The sequence below is a fragment of the Cydia amplana genome, chromosome 19, assembly GCF_948474715.1.
Source record: "Cydia amplana chromosome 19, ilCydAmpl1.1, whole genome shotgun sequence".
Lineage (NCBI taxonomy): Eukaryota > Metazoa > Arthropoda > Insecta > Lepidoptera > Tortricidae > Cydia > Cydia amplana.
The window spans coordinates 5,363,888-5,390,533 of record NC_086087.1 but is presented as its reverse complement, the minus strand read 5'-3'; the positions used below and the strand labels follow the sequence as shown (position 1 = coordinate 5,390,533).

General features: G+C 36.2%; 1 protein-coding gene and 1 long non-coding RNA gene across 2 annotated transcripts in view; both read left to right on the top strand.

Annotated features, from left to right (window-relative positions):
- Positions 1-26,646, top strand: part of LOC134657018 (uncharacterized) — a 324,919-nt gene that overhangs the window by 129,233 nt on the left and 169,040 nt on the right. The window lies entirely within an intron of this gene.
- LOC134656993 (optomotor-blind protein) overlaps positions 1-26,646 on the top strand; it is a 140,273-nt gene that overhangs the window by 14,797 nt on the left and 98,830 nt on the right. The gene's annotated exons all lie outside the window — the stretch shown is intronic.

The window sequence follows — 26,646 nt, the reverse complement described above, 5'->3', positions numbered from 1 at the left end:
CATGAAAATATTATATTTCCAAATATTTATTCAAGAATTCCGATGCCTTTAAAAACAGTTTCTTCATTAAAAATATACATTAAAGGTAAATCTTCTAAATAACAGTAGATTATAGTTACCGTATCCATATTTTTGTAGTAGATCCGAGTTCTCAGGCCGCCATATTTCACTCCGAGATTGACTGTATTTACGACCTCCTTAATTACTGCGACAAGACTGTTAAATTATTTAGGTCTTCTATTATATGCTCTTATTTATTTAACCACAAAGATAAATGTACTAATGGCGGACTTATTGTCAATAGGCTCTACCAGTCAACCATTGAGTCAAACAGGGACATAAAATATCACGTATCGTCGTATCTCCTAATTACAGCTTTTGTAGGTATTAAGTATTTGCCCAAACATACGTATTTTTTATTGTATCATAATGTAACATGAAAGCCAATCACAAAGTGAATTGTTGGCACCAGATCTCGAGTCTTTAGATTTGAAAACGTTCCAAAATCCGTTAGCGAGTTAAAGAAGTCCACAAAACGAAGAAATCAAAAATTGGTGCCCACTTAGGTACCAGAGGGCGCCGAGGGTACTCAAACTTGACTTTTGGGGTGACCGGATTCGGTATTAAGAGTCAAGAGACCGAACGATCTAAGCAGGTGTATTCAGATTTATAAAATACGATCGGGTTTTGATATTATTTATCTCGCCCGCGCCCGTATACTCTTAAAACTCTTATAAGTATCGGTACAAAAGGGGCTCGCAAAGAATATCAAATCAATATACAATTTTTAAAATTCTGAATACGCCTCTAGGTGTCAAGCGCGCTCGAATGGTAATCACAATTCAAAGATTAATAATTGCAAGTTGATTTTGAAGTTGATATCAATATTTGTTAGACACTGCAATTATTTCCATAATTAACTAAATTAATTTCATTTCAAAGACATATATATATACATACTTAAACCGATTTTGTCCATTACAATTATAATTTCAAGGCAGCAAACTGAGATAACTGAACATAATAAAATTAATAAACATGTCTAAGTCGTTAACCTACCTATATAAGTACTTAACAAATCCCTAATAATTACCTACTTAATTTGTATTTTATTACACATACCTAGAATAGTCATTTTGTCAACATGATATTCATAATAAACAATTAGAAAATCTTACAATAAATCATCTACATAATGTGACTGACATAAAAAACAGGCGCCACCCGTACCCCGCTTCCCATAATTTAACTCGACCTAATAATTTATCTATAATAATTTATAACTTATCTTCCTAACCTTAAGGTCACTTTCAAAGCTCCTTTCATGCGCCGAGAAGGAATCCTTGTTTCCAGTAATCACTAAGATAATGTCCACTTAAAAAGTACTAAAATTTTAACGATTTATGCATAAGAGCAGATAAGTTTGAGTTATAGTTGAGTTCATTATTTGGAATGTTTGTATGGATTTTGTTTTACTGCTGTTTTTTATGTTTAAAACTATTGAAATTATGTGAGAAAAACTTTACGACTGTGGGTTTATGAGAGAAATATTAATATGGCAGCGGCTGCGTTTCCTTGCAAGTTGTAAGTGGGTTTATTTAAGGTTTTATCTTTATACTAGCTGAGGTACCGGGCTTCGCTCAGAGAGTTGACAGGTGATTATGTGTTCGTTGTAAAAAAATCAAATGGCCCCCAACATTCCAGCATATTCCACAACATTCGAGTTTCATAATGATCTGGGATCCTGGATTCTAGGCTATATTCGAATATTCGACAACATTCTGGGTCATTCTCGAACATTCGAACCAGTACGACGGATCTTGCTTTATATACGCCTACCAATGGCAGCTCCGCTCCGACCCTACAAAAAAAGGGTTCTAATGGTCCAGAATATTCCAGAACATTCGAAAGTGTTCTGGAATGTTCCACAATGATCTAGGATGTTCTCGAACATTTTAAAACATTCCAGAATGTTCCGAAATTCTGTGGAATGCTCTCGAATCCTCCCGAATGTTCTGGACTGTTCTAGAAATGTATAGCCTCCGAGACCCGAGACACCACAACAGGTACACATTTTTGTAGATATATATTTCACGATCTATTCTGAACTTTCGTCTATTAAGTTAAGGTTCAATATTCAATAACAATACGACTGCTTCTGGGTCTGGGTCTGGGCGAAACTTTCAGCCCTTATATCTTCAAAAGCCCACGCTTCAGGTAAAAACGGGAAACTTCTTCATGGACGAGAGATAGAGGGCTACCACACCATATTACTTCCTTGATAGTATCGGGGCTCATTTCTAAGTTTTAGCGGCACGCCCATTGTACATTTCCTTTTATTATATGTCGGAATCGTGGGCGTATCATACTATCAGGAGCACACCAGGACCTTCAATTATGGATGGCGAGCCCTCGTCAATCAAATACGTTATTCAACTCACAGTCTTTACTGGATAAGACTAATTATAAATCATAGCACACGTTACACTTCTTATTCAAAGCAAACCAGTGGATTAGACCCAGGAACCGCCACAGACGTCATCTTCTCCCGTTCTTTCTCCTCAAGTTCCCATCTGAAGATTGATTGACAGCATAACTTCAATTGTTTTTGACAGCGCTCTCTATGACGCCTTGGCGGAACTGCGCCGAACCATAGAGAAATATAGTAAGACAAGAGTGCTCACTCCATACATCAGTTCAGACTATTAATTTCAGTGTCTACATCTAGCATCAAGTAGCGGAACTATCAGTACTGCTACTTGACAATATTTAGATGTAGCACCGACCGGAAAGTATTATCTCAACAGCATAGACTTTCCGGTCGGTGCTACATCTATTGTCAAGTAGCAGTACTGATAGTTCCGCTATTCGATGCTAGATGCTAATAGTCTTTTTGGTACTAAAACTGATGTATGGAGTGAGCACTCTATGTATTTTTTTCTCTATGGCCGAACACCACTCAGGTGTACATATAACACCTTAGTTTGCTCTATTTGTCAAAGATTGCGTGATGAAACGCCTCTTCAATGCGATAGATGGCATAATTCAGCCATTCTCCGACACATATATATATATTGATTACGAATTAATTAAAGGTTACTAAGGTCACAGAAAAAATAATAGTACCTACTCTAGGTACAGAAGGTTCACTCTCTAACAATACTCTTATATTACGACAGATATAACCGCTAGGTGGCGCAAGCGAGCAGGCGTCCGTTCCGTAGCGTAGCGGTGCGCGGCAACTACTATGGCTAGACACCAAAATTGGTGTGGGGTGGGCCGCATGTACTAGTAGCGACGCGACGAAATCGCGAAAGTGAGCCACGCCTGCTAATAAGGTCCTCTGGAAGAGATCGCCTGTTGTTTACCTCTACCTACTTGTGTTGCTTTCTTTTTGTAAGTATTGTTTTCTTTTATTGAAGTTTGCAACAAAGAGTATTTGTATTGTATTGTATTTGTAATTGCAATAAAACACAGACATTCTTTTTTATTTGTTATAGGATTGGGATCAGCATCAATAGGATTGGATGAAACAATACACCAAAAGTAATCGGTTTACTTAAACAAAATTAAACCGATTACTTTATTTAGTAGGGATGAAAGCTTATAAAATATCAGTTCAAAAATAAAGGCTATAATTAAATTGCACCTAGATTTTTTCTCCGATAATTCCAATGCTTTTGGCTCCAGTAAAAACTATAATTAAGTTTATGAAAACATTTGCACGGCACCTCAGACTCCCGAGGACGTGCCTAGACTGCGGCCGAGAGCTAGTTTTTGTCTAGACTTCTAGAAAAACCTAGTTTAATGACAGGTTATTAAAAGATTGACGCGTAAAATTGTTTGCAGGCAATGTCATAGGTTTAGGAGCGGACTTTGTGCAAATATCTCGATGACTGTTTTGAATTAATTGACTGAGCGTTAGCGAAGCTCTCCGTTTCAGCTTGGGCAAGAATGCTTTCTCCTCTACAAGTTGCAATTCTCAACCGAATCTCGTGAAATTTTGTGAGCAGGTTCGATGATTAAATTGTTTTTTGAAGTGAAAACTTCTTTAGCGGCGCTGTGCACTTTTTGAGGTGGGGAAAAAAATGATATACTCGCGACAGATCACGTGACCGTAAGACAGACACGTGACCTGATCGAAAAAAATGTTACAATGACATTGAGTTTTTCTTTATTGATTTAAATGCCATCTAGTGAATTTCCCTCTAACTGGTATTAATATAACTCGAGTACTAACAGTGATGTGCTTAGGGGTTTCAAGTAATGCGACGACATAACGCTAGATAGCGTTAACCTCAATTATACATAGTGCTGCAGACATTTTGCACTAATCATTGAGTTTTCACTTCTGGCGGCACTCCCGGAGTGCAATCCGTTGTTTTTTTTGCCGCATCAGCGATTCAAAAATTTTCAAAATGGCGGAGCAATGGGGGTTTGTGAGGTCTACAGCTGACAGAGCCACTAGTTATAATCTTAATAGTAATTAACTATACACCAACACCTACCCCCTTTTCTACGAAGTTTTAATGATTTACCATCCTTCTTTCTGTTACTTATATAAGATTTCAAAATTGACTTTTAAGTCATGGACAAAAATATATATACCTACCTACTCGTAGTAGATACAGAAACCAGTGAATAAAAACGTGTAGGTAAATATTCAATGCTTTTTCCTTGATGAAAAGTTTTAACTAACTTACTTTCTGACAAAAACGTTTTTTCGAAAATCTACCAAGGTAGGTACAGGTACCTACTACTCGTAAACTAACGTAAACTGGTAAACTATATTAGGTACTCATATGTTATTGAACATTTCCAAAAATGAAATATTTATTCCCGGCGCGTAACGTAGTGACAGCGATTACGTTGTCCAAACGGTGGATATATGAGGCGTCGATTGAAGTGCTGTAAAATCGTGACAGGAAAGCAAATCCTGCGCAGCTCTGACGATCTTATTTGGCAAGTCAGCTGTGCAAGGTGCGGCAAGTTTCCAAAAAGTTGGAAAAGTCTCGGAAATTTCATAGATAATTAAGAAAACTTTCATTTTGGAAACTTATGCCAGCGAGGGATCAGTGCCATTCCCAAGCGGTTCGAGTTATTTCGCCTACACATTCATAATAGTTGAATAGTTAGGAACAGTACATAAAATAAGCTGTACCTACTTTTACACGACTGCCCCAAAAAAGGAGTGTATTAATGTCTTCAGGGTTCATGTTTGTATGTGGGTGCGTGGGTATGTAAGTTTCTTTGTTCCATGCACTCTAGCAGCTAAATTCCTTAACCGATTTACATGTATGATATATCATTAGAATCCTTACATCATCTCGAGTAACGTCACGTCACGCTATGTGACGTCATTATAAAAAAAAACAATATGACCGACTTAATACGCCATATTACGCAACCTTTAGAAAAACATTTAGCTTTTCAGTTCGCTTTTAATTTGCAGTCGTGTCTTTTAATTTTTAATTATGTAGGTAATATATATAGGTAGCAATTGTTGATCCATAAGGTATATCTGCATCGAATAAGATGAATTTGGCATAGTATGAGGTCCGCGGAATAAGAATAGTTTTTATTAATAATCATCATTATTCTATGCAGACGAAGTCGCGGGCAGAAGCAAGTAAATTATAAAATTGTTCAAATTAAGTACTTATTACAGATCTCATTGGAACAAGGTATTTTCTAAGATAATTTAACCGTAGCGCTTTCCCTTCAAATCCATCGTCACCATATTCATTAAATGTCATTTAAATAACAAGATCTTCTATTTCGACCGCAGAATTGTCCCCATAAATTATTCATTTCGAAAGGAATAATTTATTATTCCATTATTCCTTCGTCAATTATTTGCCAATATTCCGCATCCTACGAAAGTGAGATAGGATCGTACTTGACAGAACACGCGACTTGAGAATTGTTGGATCGAGCTCCAGCGTTTCCTGTTGTTAATAAAATATTAATATTAACAAGCTAACAATGATTCGTAACTAAGATTTCTCAGCTCGTACTCGTACTCGTCTTTAAAATTAAACAAAAGAATCTGATTTTGGACCTACATTTTCTAAGTCGGTTAAAATCCAATGAATCATCAAATTCACACAGCTAACCTACTAAACAAATGACATGCTAATTCTCTTTATCTTACCTCATAGAGCGCCGAAACGCGTGACACGCACACCATTTTTTTTTTGTGGGTTTTTCTCACAGAAAATTAGTATTCCGGACTGATTGTCATGATTCCATACGAGGAACGCACTGGACGAATTTCTTGAAACGGAACCGGGGTTAACCAAATTAGCAGAATGATGTCTCAAGGCTCGCTTCTCGTGACGGGACGCAAATAGAATGATTTAAATTCGTTTTTTGTGTTAATAGTGGATTTATCGCGTCTGGTGTGATTTGGGGGCTGCATACTGAGTGGATTCGTAACTTTAAGCTTTTGTTATTAAAAACATTACATATCTTTTCTCTTACGCAACAGTTAATTTAAGAATGAATATGATATCAACATTGTAAAATCAACAGTCAAATAAAGTAACTACGTCTTTAAGATAATTAACGAAAATTGAACAGAGCTCGCCATTAACATTCCGGTTGCTGTACCAACCTCGTATGTTATCTTCGTGTTTTATAGAAAATTAAACTTTACTGACTAAAGCTTAAAATGTATTTTCCAATAACATAAATTAGTAAGATGTCAATAAAGAGTACAACGTCGATCACTTTTATTTGCATCGTTTAACCACACGCGATTTTGAATTATTTATTTGAGTCGGACATGCTGTTATTAAACGCTTTATTTATCGTCGTTTCTATATTCATATTTGATCCGACTACATAACACCTGATACTGCTTAACACAAGTAAGTCGTTTTCCTAGTTGCTTAAGAGTTAAATTCACAGACACTTAGGGTAAGTCCGGGAGACTTGGCGAGGTAGAAGAGATGAATCATATTTAAATATTTAGTTGTAACATTGACACCTATGATTTTATTTACTAATAATAAATAAATAATAGCTAATAATAACAAAACCTTTGTTAGACATGTGAGATATATTAAAACGGGTCACTGAAGTCGAAGATTGCTCGATATGTATAGCTCCATCACGAGGAACTTCACCGGGAGCACGCACGGGTGCCGGCGGCAGGGTGGCGATTTATGATTATATTATTGATTTGATAGCTCAAATATCAATCGAATCGAATGATGCTTCAACTCTCCCGATAATTCAAACCTCCTGGTTTTTATCTTCTTAATCTCTTTAACGGCTCGCACACGACATTGAGCGACTTGCGACGGCGGCAGCGATAACCATACGCTGGAGCGAGACACAGCGATCGGACCTTTCGTTCCCACCTTTGGTTGTCGCTGCCGCCGTCGCCAGTCGCGTAATGTCGTGGCCGAGCCGTTAAGCTTAAGCTGAAAAACATCTACGATACATAATAATTACCCCAAACCCGCACACCACCCCAATTAGTTAAAAATAAAGCCCATTTACATTACAGCCCGTCAAATGAGACAAGTTTTTTATGCTTAAAGGTCAATTTTCCGAATCGGCAGCCATCGCGGACAAAAAACGGAGGCTGTAACTCATAAGTTCATGTCGCGACGCATTCTTCGGGGCCAGTTCGATCTTCTATATCTGCCAAATACAGGGTGGGTTTAGTTAGACTTGGCAATTTTGTTTCTCGTTTGACAGTAGGCTTCCAAGTTTTAACTCTTTCTACTCAATAATGATGTTGGAGCTTGCGCGCAGACTGTAGGTAAGACCTTTGCAAGGTATCTTTAGAAGAGCGTAATTGTATGAACATGAAAAATATAAGTACCTAAAACGAATCTGGGAGTGAATCTGCTGTCTTTTATAGCCAAAGATCTTGAAGATACACAATGTACTTATTCACGGTGTATTTAACTAGAGACATATTCGTCTTTTTAATTCGCGTCTTCATATTATTACCATATAGCTAGAATATACTTTTATTTTAACCTCTTATGATGAGTGAATATCATAGCTTTAAATAAAGAACTTTGCCAAATGTAACTCTCTTGATACCTATGTAAAAGTTTCTGTAACAAATTAGATCAAAAGGACCTAAAGGTAAAAGCCAAAAAAGATCAAGGCCCACCCCTTTATTCCAGATGATAAAATATTCAAAAAATCCAGCGCGTATCATCCTGTATCCCGGTTTCGGTGGCGCCGTCCCGAATTCTCAGGCGGTCGCGATCTCGAGATAGGGACCCTACATGTATTATGTATAACAAATGGTAGACATCCAAAATAAAACAGGAGTCGCAGTCGGCCGAATTCGTGGGGTGAGCCCACGTGGCATTCTCCGCATTTCGTCGTGGCATAGACCGCCATTTGCTTTTTATTTTTGGCTCGCGACTTAGAACTGGTTTTTGTTTGTTACTAGGAACTAGGATTTTAGGGCTTATACGGTTTTGGTCCTTAGCTTCGATATTAGCGATCGAAAACTACCTCACTCAACTTACTTTAGAATATTTTCTACGATCTGAATTTGCGCAATTATAACTGTGCATAGGTACTAATTTTCCAACATTGAATTTTTTTCATTGTCCTTGTCAAAAACGAATTATATTCTTAAAATGTCTTATCAGGTGGCTAATAAAAATATCCTTACTTTTTTTTATTGGCGCAGTCGATTCTAAATCGATATGTAAAAAAACTGCTAGTTTAAAACAATAAGTGGTACTTTTGAAGACATTGGTTTGGAATCATGTGAACATCTCGATGTTGAACGACATTTGTTTGACAAAACGAGTTATCATTTTTAGTTTAACAAAAAGACGATTGGTTTTGATATTTAATTATATAATTACTTTACGTTTTTCTACTGAGCCACTGCCCCTCCTTTACCATATTGTTTCCTAACAAACGTTGAAGTATTGTGTCCCACTGCTGGGCTTTCCCACTTTTCTGTTACTCGTACCGCCCGTAAAGACAACAATAGTGTTTTGATTTAATACGTAGCACCCTTTATACTTGCAAACTATTGCAGGTTTCCAAGTCGTTTCTCACTCGTAGGCGTCCTTACCGACATAAACGCTATTACTGCAAACCTCAACAGGTTATAAATTGCCATAATAGCTCCTAAACATAAATATTATTGTCCTCAAACATCACACAAGTCAAAGCAATAATATCGGCAACTGAATTCTCCTTTGCACTTCTTCAAGCTATTCTCCTCCTTATTTTTATCAGTAGAAAGCCCAGTTTTGTCTGCTGCTATTAAAAATCGGTGACATACCAACGTGGGTTGCAAAATACGATCAAATTAAATATTTTTTAATCAAACGTCGAAATACAATGCCATCAATAAGACGCGTCATCAGATTTTTTTGTAAAAAATACTCAAAAGTCTCAAAAGCGGGACTCTTGATGGAACGGATGCTGGCTTAGGGTTGACAAACATGGTTAAAATAAATAATTATTGACATATTTAAATGTTTACAGCAGAATGAATTAAAAAACAATCGAAAGGCCTTATCCGGCAATGTCAAGCTGTCAAAAACTTGCATTAGATTTTAAAGATCGTCATAAAGATAACGAAGGTAGTGGCATCATGGCCGAATGGTAATCAGTAGTCCGACACTTCAATTTTTATCCCAGAAAATAAGGCTAGGAAGCCGATTTCTTAATGTGGCAACACCAACACTATCCAGTCTTTGCACAGTGTTGCTGTATTAGGAGAAAAACAATTAAAAGTCCGAATCTTATTTTTGAAAGTTGACGAAGCTTGTTGCAGAAATTATGGTTTGTTTGTTAATGTTCTTAGAATAAGGTCACGACGAGTCTTGTGCGGATTAGAGTACATTCGTGCAAATGACGAAGCAAGTGATGGATTAACTTAGTGTTTTATTATGAATAAATAAATTTAAAAAGTTAAAATTTCAACGACTTTCAAAAAAAAATTTTTTTAACTTGTTGAAAAATCTGTCAACCCTATATTCAGTTGTCTCAGCCGACAAGGTGTCGATTAGTGGCCGCGACAAAAAGGCGACAGTTACATCTTGTCGTTGTCATGTCCCTGATCGGGCGATAGCGGGCGGATAATTATTCAAAACGCTAACTCGTTCGATTAAAGATGGTTTTGATAAAGTCCACCGGAGTTTAGAGATTTCTGGCTACTGTGTTGTTAAAAAAACCCTCATTGTAGTGTAGTAATAGATCTTACATTAACGATCGACGGACGGCCTCCTAACCTAGTAGTGACCCTGCCTCTGAAACAGGAGGTCGCGGGTTCGAATCCCGGTCAGGGCATTTATTTGTGTGTTTATCACGAATATTTGCTCCTGAGCTGTTCCTCAAAACCTCTCGAAAATCAACCATTATTAACCGATTTCACTTCAAGCCAACGACTCCCCGTTACCTCAAGTGAAAGGATACACTGATACTAAACCGAATACATAGTAATCACTTACGAATCTTATCATGCACCTCACGTATGGAGTTTCGTAAATCCACTAAAGCTAATCTATCAGTTAGATCAATTAGAACACAAACAATTAGTCAAAATGCGGTGATACACATGCGTGTTCTATTTACGTGAGGAGTTAGCTAATTGCAAGAACTTTGGTCGTGCGAGAATTTAGAATGTTCTGGATCATTTCTAGTGATTGAAGTTCAGATGTTTGAAGAATTGTTAAATAGGGAACTTGTATCTATGCTCTGGACATACCTACCTAGCCACTCAGTTGCTTTTGGATTTCAAAAATTGTAGCGTAAATTGCTTCGCGATTTTAAGCCAATGTCCGCGCGATGCAGTGTCTTATTGAAAAATTAATTAATTGGCGTCTAATGAACCATTTGCTATGATTTTTTTACACAGAATAGTTAATAAAACAAGGAATCTGATTCCGTTGCTTAATGTATGGGTAATTAAAATAAAAATAATTATAAAAAATGCGTAAACTTGACACACTAAAAAAGTCGAAACCTTCAAGCAGAGATGTATTTAAAAAAAAAAAACTAAAGCGATAACACCTATTTTTTAGTATCGTAAAAAAAAGTAGATTAGTTCTTCTTTTATTTAGTACCAAATACCATATAAGTGTATATTAAAAATCCTTAAATAAACATCATTTCATTTTATGACACGTCACGCAAGAAATACGCAGGACGGATCGAAATGTTTCGTTGATTCATGATGTATTTTTGAATGGTTAAAGAGACTCAAGTACGGAAATATAGTTCTAATAAGAACAAGTAACTAATAATCTTTAATTAGAATAGTCACAGTTTGCAATTATCGCTTTCATTACGATTTTACAAGTAAATAACAAGAAAGTATTACGTACCACCGCAGTTTCGGGTTCTTTTGCCGATCAAAAACAACACAATATCACATTTTCACTATAAATTTTTCACATCATTAATCACAGAATGTTAGAACAAAACCATATTACACAAAAGAAAACTGCTAAATACGGAATTACACTAATTTAAACGTAAATAAACAAAGCCGATATAAAAACACCCGCAACACCTGATCCGACGCCGGTAGGACTGGCCGCCATGTTGAAAAAATGGCCGCCGCTGGTGACTAGGGTCGGGGCACACAGAGTGCGTTAGGCACAGGTAGGTCCAGCATTCGAAAAAGTATGCAGACATTATTTTCAGTCACCGTCATATTCTTATCTACGTTATTTAAGGTACTTTTCCTTCATGTGACATAGTCTGGGGACACCCTGTATATGACCATGCACTAATAAAAGATATACCAATAACCATGTGCAAATAATGTCAGGTTTCCCCAAAACACAATCTTAGTAGTTGAAACATTAGTAGGAACACATAACAAGAATGTACCACACGGGCACGCAAAGCGTCTAGTGTGCCTCATGCCTTACGACGTCCGAGCGAGACGTTCGCTAAATTGCTTTTGGTAGCTAGAGTTACCAGCCGCCCGGCACATACTTACAATTGTTTCTTTCGCTAATCCTGTATAACATATCACAGGTTTAAATGATTTTATGATTATAAATGAAACTTAATATTTAGACTATTTAAATAACAATATTTTATTTGAAAAATATGACTTATTCTTCAAAGTCTTATCTTATTTCAATCGCAAGTAACCGAAAAAAATCACCGTTTAACTACTTTGAAGTGAGATAGTAATTCATAATTCTACATTAGAACTGAAATATACATTCTATCTGTTAGTTAGATAAATACATAATCGTTTGGTATAAAATTTAGATAGTAAAAGAGTAATTAAAAATACTTACGGCATTTTTAAAACACCGACCACTTTTCCGCAACTTCACTTTCGCACAACTTTGAAACCGACAGCTGTTTAAAATATTTTTATTTTATCATGTTGGCTAATTTTTTTTTTCTGTATTGCCATGTTATTTGTCTATGCTCGGAACATAGTTTAAACCGCTTCCAAGCCGCCACTCACAGATAAAAAATCAAAAATCGTACAATGGTCGTCTGGTAGCTCTGGCTACCAGAAGCAATTTGTAGGCGTTCAAAGTTGGTAGCTCTAGTTACCAGAAGCAACTGAGTGGTTAATACCACAAATATAGTCCAGTACTACAACTTTGGTGCACAAATTCAATACTAAAGTAAGATCAATATTTTTTTGGGTTTTATCTGAGTTTTTTCTTACATTTATAAAAATATTTTGTCTTAGCCATCTTAGCAAAGATATTTAATTTTAGGACCATAGTCGGGGGATTTTACGGTTCATTTATCTGCATAGCTGTTAATGGATCTTAGTAAGTACTTGTTTATATGTTTTTATCAAGCCTTTCGAGCCATCTATACATAAAAATATTATCAAATATGGTAACATTTACAAAGTATGTAGTCGCAATGTACCTATTTAGGTATAGTTGGGTTACCAGGCTACCACCCAACATCAAACTTTTCCGTAATACCTTACGGTACCGAAATATTTCATTTATCGAATGCTCATCACATAGCTATACGATTATCCAATTAGAAGAACGCAGCGGCGATAAGAAGTGATGTATCCTATTTTCACAAAAGGACCCATATCGTTGGCGGGTTATTGGTGGTTATGACATTTTAGATCTGGTGGGTTAGATAGGACAAAGGTGGCGCCGAGAGTGGGCTTACGTCACGTCTCGGCTTATCTCCAGCATGGATACAGCGTGCAGCGGGCTCCTGAATCATGAAGAAAAAACTGAGATATTATTTAAAAAAAAATTAATAACTTCTGCCCGTAACTTCGTATCCGTGCAATGATTGTAATGATTTATAAAAAACCGGCCAAGTGCGAGTCGGACTCGCGCACGGAGGGTTCCGCACCATCAACAAAAAATAGAGCAAAACAAAAAAACGGTCACCCATCCAAGTACTGACCCCGCCCGACGTTGCTTAACTTCGGTCAAAAATCACGTTTGTTGTATGGGAGCCCCACTTAAATCTTTATTTTATTCTGTCGTTTAATCGTTTAATTTAATCGTTTTTAGTATTTTTGTTGTTATAGCGGCAACAGAAATACATCTGTGAAAATTTCAACTGTCTAGCTATCACGGTTCATGAGATACAGCCTGGTGACAGACGGACGGACGGACGGACGGACGGACGGACGGACGGACAGACGGACGGACGGACGGACGGACGGACGGACAGCGGAGTCTTAGTAATAGGGTCCCGTTTTTACCCTTTGGGTACGGAACCCTAAAAACTGATAAATGTGATAGCAAACTCCAAAATTTCGCAAGTCACACTACCTACTTGAAAAAGTGCCATACATTTCGAAAAACTAAAAAAATCCGACTCAACAGCTTCCTTGTTTATACCGCTACCTCAGATCACCTTAGATAAGGATTTTTGTTAATAGCTATTTATATTTAGTTTTAACCGTCTTAAATCACGTTGGGGCTATTAGGAAAGCGGTGCCTTTTACTTAACGCTGACACATTTTAGGGTTTTTTTGTGGAGTTTTGGTTTACGACTTTGACCTTGGTGGTTATTGAAGATGACATAGTGTTAGGTGCTCAATTCTTATCTTAAGTTTTTTGAGTTATAATTTTGGTGGCACTTGCTAGTGTGTTAAAGATTTATAGTTTACCTATTTATTTAATCGTATGGCATATTGTCAGTCGTTTATAGGCTTATGGTTAAACCCTGCATCCATTGGATAACGTCGCCGTCAAGGGTGAACAAGTCTGCTGGATCTCCGTCGTATTTATGTAGCGTGCAGTCTCGAATGATATGCGCGACATCCTGCTCCGCAGCACCGCACTCACACCTCGGAGACTCCATAGTTTACCTATGATACTGCTTTTATGACGCAGCTCAAGGACGCCTAGTCAAGATTACAATCGTTGATAGAATACGCCATTCTAAACTTAAATAATTTATGGGAGAAGTCACGTAACTTTTCATTGCAACTGTACGGCTATACCTACCATCAGTTTGGCACTGACATAAACGCCGTCGAGAACGTAATTTACTTTCAATACATCTCGCTCGTACTCGCATATTAGTGCAAATGAGATGTATAGAAAGTAAATTACGTTCTCGATAGCGTAAATGTCAGTTTTGACACTGTCAGTGACTCATGGTACGGGCTCTGTAATCCCGATACATTTTTAATTTTCGTTTGGCGTTTGTCGATATACGATTGTCATCTTGGCCGGTCTGTGTTTTATCATCTGTCATCGGTTTCACTTCTAACAAGTATGTGCGAGAGTGACATAACACAATAAATACTCATGTAAATCATTCTATAAAATTCAAACTGCAAAGGTACGATGATAGGTGTCATCTCCATACAATTTATAACCTAAAAATGCCAAATGTCGGAAAATATTATTTAATGACTTCCAGTTTGAAAAATAGTATACCTAGTCGCAATAACATGTTCACACTTCCTCTAACATATTTAAAACCGTAAATAAAACCTCGGCAAACCATTTCCCTCCACAAATCACCTTATTTCTACAAGCTGTTGCCGTCACCGCTCGTTCCACCATTTTATACGCTAAAAGAATTATAAAATGCAGCAAAATTGCATTCCGTGCTACTTTTGACACTCCTAAAGTGTCTGTCGCATTTTGTTCTGAGTACAGTCGGCAACAAAAGCTCAATGCTCGCCTTAGTATTGTTAGAGGACTGTTGTTGCCAAGTGTATTTTGTGAGTTAGTAGGGTAACCTAGATTTCGTGTGGAATATTTTACAGTGTCATTGGAGGACATGAGGGTTTTCAAGTTGATTCTATTTTCGCATTTATTAGGTTTCTAACATGGATATATGTATGTAGTTATTAATAGTATTTTATGCAACCATTGTTAAGACGGGTCAAAAAAGGCGAGTGGCGTGAGTAAAGACGCCACGAGTATTTTTTTACTCAGTTAAACAACGTTGCATACAATACTTTTTCTACGACCAAGCACTTACTTTGAAATAAAATTGTAAATTTAACAAATATTTTTAATTCAAGAAGTAGCAAAAATGGAGGGTACGGGCGGGAAAAGAATGAGAGAATGAATGAAATTAAAAAAAATCATGTCTATGGTTCACTTATTTGTCAGAGATGACATTTAAAATAAGGTTGGCAACACTGTATTTCATTCAATATTTTTTAAAGTGGTCATTACACGAAATATCGTAAAATCGCCAAAAAGATACTGCGTCAACTGCGTGTAAGCACAAATTCTTTTTTAGGGAATAGACTAAAGACTTGTCTTGACAACTATAAGGTAGGGTTTTAAAGGTACACACACGACCCTTTAAATGACAAATAAAAGTACGGGAGTAGAAAAAAATATTAAGTGCACATAGGCCGGCAAACTTGTACGAATAACCATTGCCGGCGCGTGTTACCCGCGACTTTATTTCAACGCGTGTTTGAGAAAAATATTTTTTTTCCGATAATACGAAACTAACAACCTTATTTACTGTAAAAATATAATTGCTCTCTGAATTAGTTTTCTCTGAGCACGTGTCGTGTTTTAATTCCGTTATTACCTACTTTTATTAATTAGTTAGATGGTGTCCGGTAGCGGAATTCGTGGTTATCTTTATAGTCGATCGCGGCTCTACATTACTCTACGTGGCTCTAAAATACGGTAGAGCGTAGGCCGTATGAAGTTACTTGGAAATAGAGTACTGGAAGCGATAGTTCTGGTACCATACAATACTATACAATACTATAATGTACATGTTTTACATTATGTATAATTAAGCCTAGCTCTTAAAAATAATCGATTAGGAAATTTAGGAATCCAAAAAGCTTTTCCCGATAAATGTAAAAATAATTTCTTAAATTATCATAATAACGTTATTCTATTCAGGATTATAAAATAGTCGAATCTACTAGAAAATTCCGCGAGAACATTTTTGATTTTTAAAGAGTTATGGATTCATTTACCGGCCAGTAGATATGTTTTGATTTACTTTAACTAATTTATACCCCGTTTTTAGGCGGCCAAGAGTTGGGCCCCAAAAATGGCAGTATTTGTTAGATGGGTCGGAGCCCAGTCAACTTTGGGAACCACTGACTTAGATACTTACTAAACAGTGCATATTGCATTGTGATCAAGCACAACTATACAATATTTCAAAGTTTATTCTCAAACCCTTACTCCAAACTCCTGCACCCTTAGCACATGATTGGCGCGGCAGTATCTCGCGGCGAGATAGACTACCCGTCTTTTTCTAACTGTGTTAACAAAAGAGGGACGGGTAGTCTATCTCGCCGCGAGATACTGTCGCGTCAATCATGTACTAGCCCGGCTGGCTATAACTTACAATTCCTATTTCAAATTCTAACGCGTTGAAATCAACCGTCCTTCATCTGACATACCCACGCGCCTACATCGCTGGCAACGTAACACAGAAGATAAAAGACTCAAGTGACACATTAAAATAATAAAGTTATATCATTCTTGAAATTAAGAGTGACGTTTAATTCAAAAACGACTTAAACGGCTATAACACTTGCGTCGAATTATGCTCCTTATGACAGTTCATTTTTATATGGAGTAGCTGTCGCATACAATGTTTGTACTTGGTTTGTACCTAGTACCTACACATTTTTTTGAAGTTAACACATAAATTTATTTAGAAATGTAATAATTAACTAGTGGCTCTGTGAGCTGTAGACCTCGCGAGCAGAGCTTAAAACTGAATAAATGTATGGCAAAAATATTTATTAAAATATAGGTATAGTACATTTAATATAAACAAAAAATTAAAAACTACATAAAGCTACAAACAAAAATTAAACGAATACGCTTAACCCGCGCTTGATAAATAAAAAATTCGAAATTATTCATTTTTTCAAAATAAAAAACAACTATACGAAATTTAAGTATAAAAAAATACAAAAAGTTATATAGCAGTATACAATTACTGGGGATGGAACCAGGGACCTCCCGATGCAAACAAAAAAAGCGGACGTTTGCAAAATACGCCATTATAGTTCTTACTAAAGCTGACGTAATTTAGCTACTCATTCTCAAGTAAAAACTAAATATGTAAATACCGCCAAAACCAGCGATAAAAATTTACTGAATTTTTGGCCATTTAATCTATAAACATATCTCAAAAAGAAAAAACTCTTATGATACCGATACGACTATTTGTTTAGGCGGGAGCTATCAAGACTCCGCCATTTTGAAAAATTTCCAAAAACCGGATCGACAATTTTTTTTTATTTAGTCATAGAATTCGGTCACAAAATTTCAAGAAAATCGGTTAAGAATTGCGACCTGTAGAGGAGAACATCCGGGCATACAAAAGCAAAATGCCCGAGTCAAAACGTAGACCTTCGCTACGCTTCGGTCAACTAATTCAAATACGGTAAAAATATGTATCCTCTATTATTTCTTAAATTAAACCCAATCAAAAGAGAAGAAACTGTCATAGAGATCGACGGAGATGTAGAGTAGATGTTATGAATAAATGAATTAATGAAAATCTTTATTTACAGGCAACTATTGGCCCATAGATAAATACCTTAAAAGTAGCATAAACATATTATTATAAAATATATCCTAAAACGAATAACAACAATGGCTGCGATGCAGTTCGCAACCCCGCAGTGTCAGGGAGCCGGCCGCGGAACCGCCGGAACTTGACACCCTTCGGCCAAAACTCCTCCTTAGTGACGGTATGTCGTCCCGTTTTCTTAGATTGGTTTGAAAGGGACGACACTACAGTGTTGACATTTTTTAATTTCCACAATTTCTTGTCGGTAGGATATGGTAGTTAAGTCCTTTTAGTTATAAGCTTCATGCAACCACAGGCGCCGTATAAAAATGCCAGTCGTCGAAATGGAACTAAATAATTAAATATATGACGTAATGTTGGTTAGGAAAGAATTTTAATTTGGTAGGTTAATGTTACAATTTAAACTAATACACCTGTTCTGATTAACTTTTTGTATCGTATCTAGATAACGCATGTTGATTAATGTGAATAAAATGTTTTTTAATTGCGGTGAAATTAATTTCACTATCACAATTAAGCTTCTATTTAGGCTTTTGTATTTTAAAAAGTATTACCTAAACATGAAAAGTATTAAAAAATGTACCACGTATATTGCGAATCATAGGTAAATATGCCTATTCATAAATGTTTGTCACAACAAATCGTTGATTTAATCATCGTTTATCCCTATCCGTTATTTTAACATTTCTGTTAGAAATTACAAAAATTAGTAGTAGTAGTAAAACACTTTATTGTACAAAAACAAAACAGGAAAACAAAGGCAAACTTATCACTTTAAGGGATCTCTTCCATTTAACCTTTGAGCAATTGAGGGAGAATTGGAGAATTAACAGTGATTTCTAAGAGGTTGCTGTTTTTTTTTAATAATACCAAACTAAGTGATCTGCACCGTATTATTTGTGACAAAGTGTAAAAGTGCCACAATAAACGTCTTACATAATATTATCATAGAAATTTTCCTTTATACGTAACGTGTGGAAGTACAGGTACACGTTGCAGTCGTGTTCAAACTTAGCTTAGTTTGTCTCGACGTATTGAACGTACCTACATACATTCATACATAGGTACATATGCACTGTAATCCATAATTACTGTTCTGCAATCTGACGTGTTACTTACATACACTAGATGTGACAATCACTTAATACACGCTAATTCATACAAACAAACATAAATTCAGTTTTGCAAGCCGGTGTGAACACTATGGCCTTTGCTCTTACACTTCAATTAAAGTGTTATTAGCAAAATGGCCGGTCATTTTTAGTGTCCACAATTGTTTAGTGCATATCAATCTAAAATAAACCGTATCTATTCCGTTTTAAAGTCTAGTTTCAGAAAAACTCCTGCAGAAAACGGCGTATTGTAATGCATTGTTAAAAAATATACTTTAGTGCTTTGTTTTACGGTTTAATTTTCAGTGTGCTGCTCGAATGAAAAGTTCAAGCAAAAATGCAATGTTATATTGTGGTATGAAGGTTCAAAATCGTGTGATTATTAATAAAGTAGTATTAGGTAGGCATAGAAGTGGCAGTCATATAATTACAAAGACGTTTAGCGGTTGTTTGAAAACGTATGTAACGTAATTGTATCGTCACGTTAATTTTCTTATTGTAGCAAATTTGCTCTCATGATCTATTTGTAGGTAACTGTTTATTTAATTGATGTGCTATTTTTGACAGAGATCTTCAATGTACAGTCGCCATGAGATATATCGGAGCGGCCAAGGTGTTCACAATATCTGAAAAAGCACTCTAACGCCTTGATATATAGAGGCGTGCCCAGATATTTGATAGCACCTTGGCCCGTGGCCGCTCCGATATATTTTTTGGTGACTGTACAAGATTTCCTGTCAAATGTCAAAAGTGCGACCAAAATCGGAATGATGTCAAGTATCATTGAAAGTAATGAATTTAGAAGTTTTATGTGAATGTGTAAATTATTGAAAGATATCTTCTTCTTCCTCGCGTTGTCCCGGCATTTTGGCCACGGCTCATGGGAGCCTGGGGTCCGCTTGGCAACTAATCCCAGGAATAGGCGTAGGCACTAGTTTTTACGAAAGCGACTGCCATCTGACCTTCCAACCCAGAGGGTAAACTAGGCCTTATTGGGATTAGTCCGGTTTCCTCACGATGTTTTCCTTCACCGAAAAGCGACTGGTAAATATCAAATGATATTTCGTACATAAGTTCCGAAAAACTCATTATCGAAATTATTGAAAGATATAATCACCAACCGTAATTATTGAATACAACAAATATCTGGGTGACCGAGCTTCGCTCGGAAAACATATAAAAACTCGAAAATGCGCGTTTTCCCAGAGATAAGACCTAGCTAGATCGATTTTTCGCCCCCGAAAACCCCCATATAGCAAATTTCATGAAAATCGTTAGAGCCGTTTCCGAGATCCCCAAAATATATATATAAATAAACAATTTAAGAATTGCTCGTTTAAAGGTATTAGATAAGATAGTAACACAACGTAAATAAATAACTCTAAACCTACATGAAAAGCTTAGAAATATATCGTTTATTTAAAAATCAATCAATCTACTAAGTAAACATGAGGCAATATAGGTAAGTCGAGTAAAACCTGCTAATCGTTTAAATCTAATACCTAGGGTATTAGTAAGGATTCTGGCGTGTAAAAATCTAGATTGGTGAGTTCAATACGCCTGCAGGCTAGGCGTATACTAGGTATGCTAGGTATAGAGATTCGTGTGAAAGGCGAGCCGTGTCGATGACTGACGCCCGGCGGCGTGGAGTTAACTGTTGGTTAAAATCAGTGTTAATTAATGACTTCTTCATTTAAAAAATCTTAACAAAATTCTATAAAAAACGATGCATTATATTGCTATTTGCTAATTTAGTACTATATTATTAATTATGGCAAAAAGCTCTACCATGAACTTAACGGCTTTAAGGTACATTCTTTTACAACTCGCTTAAACAATGAGTTGTCTAGTATGCTTCCTCTTGTTCCGTTGGGATAACAATTGACTAATTATGTACTTGAGGCATTTTTCACCAATTGATGGAACAATGTATCTAATAGTGTTTATTTGGCGAAGTTACCTACATGAGAATGAAATTAAATTCCATTAAGATTATTTATATTTTATTATGTTGCTAACAAATAATTTTGAATAGCAAACAAATAAAGATAAACACAATTTGCACTAATCTAAACTATTTAATGTTTCCTCAGGTTCTACATCTGTCTGATTAACTCTTTAACGGGCATAAGGGTGCCTGAAATGCCCTTTAATTGAACCCTATCATTTTGCAATAAAGTTCAAAATCATAATGGGAAATATTTTCCCTCTACCTAAGCTTAACATAACGATTCTTCCTACAATCTAACAGTAAAAAATATAAAAATAAAATATGCCTAATTTGTCTATGTGTAATATGTCCGTAAAATATGTATCACGAAAGTTTAATCTCGATTAATCTAACCGTCGTTTAAGAACTGTACAACCGGGCGCTACCCGCCGAAGCCGCAAGAATGCGTCACCGCGAGCAGATGCGCCCCTCCCCCCTTTAATCACCCCATCGCTTAGCGAATTTCCTCCTTGACCCCCCAATTAAGACCCAATTGGTGACAAATCTACACTTGGATAGTTTTAAGATCGTTGACAGCAGTTGACAGTCTATTTGTGGCATCTCTAAATTTTTTTTAACACGCTTTTATTAAGGTCGACCTGTATGTAACTATGTAATAGAATCTTGCAAGTTAAATTTGATCTACTTCGCGCTTTCCGATTGAGCTGAAATTTTGCATACACATGTAAGTCGGGTGACAATGCAATATTATGGTACCATCGAGCTGATCTGATGACGGAGACAGGAGGTGGCCATAGGAACTTTGTGATGAAACAACGCAACCTAATTGTGTTAGGGGTTTTTAGAATTGTCTCGGTGAGTATTAGTTGTCTGTCGTAAGAAAAGTACAGTCAGCGATAAAAGCGTGTACCAAAAATGAAATTTTTGCCAAAAACTTATTAGTTAGGAGTCTCTCACACTTTGTACACGTACAGTCAGCAGCAATAGTTGCAGAAACAACGCGTCAAAAGGATCTGCCACCCTGGAATATTACTCTTCCAAATAAAGATACAGTCTAATTATTCTACAGCGACATATCTATTTTTGTTACGCTGTTAGAGATATACAGGGTGCTTCCTGTAACAGGAGCAATAAATTAAACTAAAGACTGTACTCCTCAAACTAACCAACATTTGTTCAGCAACTTTTAAAATTTATGAATCCTTTAGACTTCCTCTTTTTCACACAAAATAAATATTGCCTTCAATGTACGCTGACATCAGTGTGTTTGACGTTGCTTGTCACGCTTTAAACATAACAAATAAATAATTTGCAATACATTGCGTCTTAGAATAAACTTTAAAGTGTAATAAAAATCAAAACATGAGTTATTTAAGTTGCTGAACAAATGTTGGTCAGTCTGAGGAGTACAGCCTACAGTTTAATGTATTGCTCCTGTTACAGGAACACTCTGTATAGTATAGAAACGTTTGACACTGTTTGATCCACTACTTTTGATGCTGACTGTACCTTAATTCTACTAACCAACCAACTTAATAAAGACAAAACTATTAAACTTTGTTCTTCAACTAGAAATATAGCTCCCATTAAACAGTAAGAATTCTTCAGAAGATTCCGCAAACCGAATATATAAATTAAGCACTGACGCAAGCCAAAACGTTTCTTATTCATTTTGCATAAAATAAACTAACCAGGTTTTATGGTAGTTTATAAAACCATAAAGCAAAAGACGAAGAATCTCTGATCTGTCTTTTATTTTACTAACTTGCGATAAAACATGTTCACTTTTCCCGATCCTGCATCCTGAAGCCTATTTAGGAACTCAAATGCTACTCGTAAATAGATTCGAGTAATTCTAAAACGAGATGTCAACTTTTGACAATAAATCTAACGGAACAGATAACCTGTCAAACTGACTGTTCATTCAGTCATTAAAGTAAATTACCAGCAATATCATAACCAGGCAAAACGATCGCACCTAAAGACGATACTTAATCAGACCATGAGCATTCTTAAAGCAATTTGTCTAGCCTAGATAGCAAAGTCGCTATTTGAATGGACAATTCTAACACAAATCGGCCAACTTAAATATTTCCAAACAGAAACCTACTAACAGTTCCTTCTCTACAATACAAAATAGTCTTTATCACTTATCACTTATAACTGGTTTATATGCGACCTTCTTCTGAGCTGATAGTGTTATCAAATCGTTAAACTCCTGACAAAGGCGCCTTCAGAGTGAACGATTTGTGAAGCAAGCTCTGTCTCCTGATTGACCTTTTGTTCTGTACAATTTATGAATTTTATGATACATACGCCTTCTATTATGTATACCTAACTTATACCGACCGACCGGTTTGGCCTAATGGATAGTGACCCAGCCTGAGAAGCCGTTGGTTCTGGGTTCGAATCCCGGTAAGGACATTTATTTGTGGATGAACACAGATATTTGTTCCTGAGGTATGGATGTTTTCTATGTAAGTATTCGTATATTATATATATATCGTTGTATCAGTACACACATCACGAGCCTTCTTGAGCTTACCGTGGGACTTAGTCAATTTGTGTAAGAATGTCCCTATAATAATTTATTTATTTATTTTATGATACATACAGAGCAGAGTGCGTTCACGCGTGTAAGAAGCTTGTGTATGCATTGTTAAGCAATTTTGAATCTAACTAAAAAAAATAGCGTAAAACTTTGGAGAAAAACAGGTGCTAGAATATGCCCTAAGGCTAATAATCTATCTGATCCTTTTATATTTGTATTAACGCTTTCTTTTGAGTCAGCAGCAATAGCTGCTAAGCGGGCGAGGTGTTCAAAATAATCTTGACGCGACTTTATTGTTAAGAGAATAAGAGCGCGTCTAGGTAATTATGAGCAACTTCTGTCTCGCGCGCGAGTCCATACTTGAAGTCGCGTGCGAGAACGCAACTTGCTTACTGACCAACAAACAATAATTAAATTTATAAAAAAATATAAAAAGGAACTACCTATTCGCTTCTTTATAATCGTAGCCGACATCCGATATCGGATCGGACAATGTGAAAACGCTTTAAGGCGTAGAACACAAGGTAATGCGTTTTCGCACGGTTTACTAACTCTGCGTGACGTAGCGGTGCGTGTGTAAACAGGTCGAGCGATTTGCCTACAACGCAGTCTCAGAAACAATAATGTGAGGCGACTGTATAGTCACCTGCAATAATAATAATATGTTACTCTTCGAAGGCCGCAAAAATATGTGACACGCTCTTATGGCTCTACGAATAAGGTTGTGTCAGATATTTTTGCGGCCTTCGTTGTGTAACATATATTGCAGATGACTCTACAGCTCTATTCCAACCAGCTTACAAAAGCATATGTTTTAAGACCTGCAGTCTGCTATATGGTCTCTCATAAAAGGCTCGACTGCATATTGCTATCTATTTATATTCTGTGTATGTACACAGACGTAATAATCAAAAGGTACAGATGTAAAGAGCATATTTATTTTCCATTGTATTTTCACGGAAACGTACGAACGTGTCTTGCTATTTCAGTCAGTCTCGGTACAAAAAGTACTGAGGTTGAGGTATGCAAACGTTTCCGAGAAAATACGATGGAAAATAATTATGGACTACATCTGTAGGCTTGTCAAACGATGTAAAATACTTGGTCTTAAACTTAAATTGTAGTGTAAATAAATAAAGTAGGTAAGTATGCATGTAGAAACTTAAATTTAGCACATGTCGTCCAATGTCAGAAAGCCCCTACGCCCATGACATTTACATGCAACCCGTTCACATGTCAGGTATCTACTTAAGTTGGCATGTGTCATGTCGATGTATTAATTTATCATCTTATTCATGTTACAGTGACACCTTGCGGTTGTGGCTTGATACGTTAACTACGAATAGACGTATGTTTGTTAAGATTTGACCGTACATAAGCTCTTTTATTTGGCACAGTGCTTTAATGTTAACCAAGGACGCAGTAAGGCTTGTGTTGGCGCAGTTTTGTCGCAAATACAACAGAACAAACAGAAAAACAATTGAAACGGGTAACTTGGTAAAATGAGTGTAGTTAATTGTTTCCATTCTTTTTAGGAAATACAAAAACTTCTTTATTTCTGTTTCAAGGTTAATATTATGGTCAAGTGAGGCGTATGGATAAGTGTGGCTGGCCTTTACATTGGGTTATGTTTATGCTAAATTGATATGTAGGTAGGTATTTAAGGCATGTCGCAAAAAGCACTGAATAAAGTGACATAAAAGCTCTTTTGTAAACAATGTCGTAAATAGATAAAATAATAAGTCATTATTTATTACTAGGTATCAAGATATTCTCACGCGTTTGATTTAAATACAATAAAAAAACCTCATTTAAATCACCACGGTGGTAACCAGAATTTCAAGCTAATAAAAACAAATTCGGATCGTGCTAATGTTATACAAATAAATCGGCTTTTATAGGCATCTATAAAAGCTACACTAATGGTATTATAAAAGCATAAAACGCGTAAAAATCATTGACGCCTAGTCGCCTTGAATTCGAGATGGGATGTCAATGACCTGTCAACAGAACAGAAGGCTTTAAGGCAACTAGATTTCCCAGGGCTTATATTGTTACTTAAATCAATGCACGTTAATCTAAATCTTACTAAGTCAGAATTGTTAATCTAACTTAGAGACTCTGCTTATTTTGTTAGATTAATTTGCTTCCATATTTTATATTTAAACTTTTATTATACACATAAAAAATCAGGTGCTACAGATAGGTTAATGCAAACACTACAATTTTTATCATTAAATGGCAGAAAAGATAATAGTTTGTAGTAAAAAACAAAATCCTTTGCCTTCACAGCGAAAGCGAATAAACGGAAAGCAAATTTTGATATGTATAAAACTGGCTTGTCTCGAAAAATTGCATATGGCTACCAAGAACAAATGAAAAAAACATGGCACATAGACCGCCATTTATATTATATTTCCGTATATTGTACAATAAAGTTTAATTAAATAAATAAACGCAGATTCAACTTTTTAAGTGCCATTTTTACACAAGGTCTTGAGCCTTAAGGCTCATTAGGCATCTTATTTATGGCGCCTACGTGACGACGGACGGTCGCTGATGGATGTCGTGTCTCGAAGTACGGGCCAGGCATACAAAACTGTTTGTTGACTTAAGCTAGATGACGTGATAAATAGACAGGGACTACATTTGGTGTTTTTGCTACGAATCTGATAGCCAGGGATTTTAAATGCTCAGGTAAATGATCGTTTCTGATCTTAAAACGAAATTCCGGAATTCCCTGGGTATGGCAGAACAACGAATATCAAGGAACCTGTTGGTACCTAGTGTTGGAGTTATATCTTGCTTACGTGACACACATGCAAATGCTTATACATTATCAATGTCAAAGGAATTCTTCGTCACTCCAACAGATATTGGTCTAGTTATTAAGTAACTAGTAGTAGGTAGACTATGTATGTATTATGATTTCAACGATGAACTAATTATAAAAACAAATGTAATCCTCAGTTGTGACTAAAAACTATTGAGCAAATCATGCACAACTCAGTCTAAGTAAACAAACAAATGGTTCTACAAATGATGCTTAACTAACTAAATAT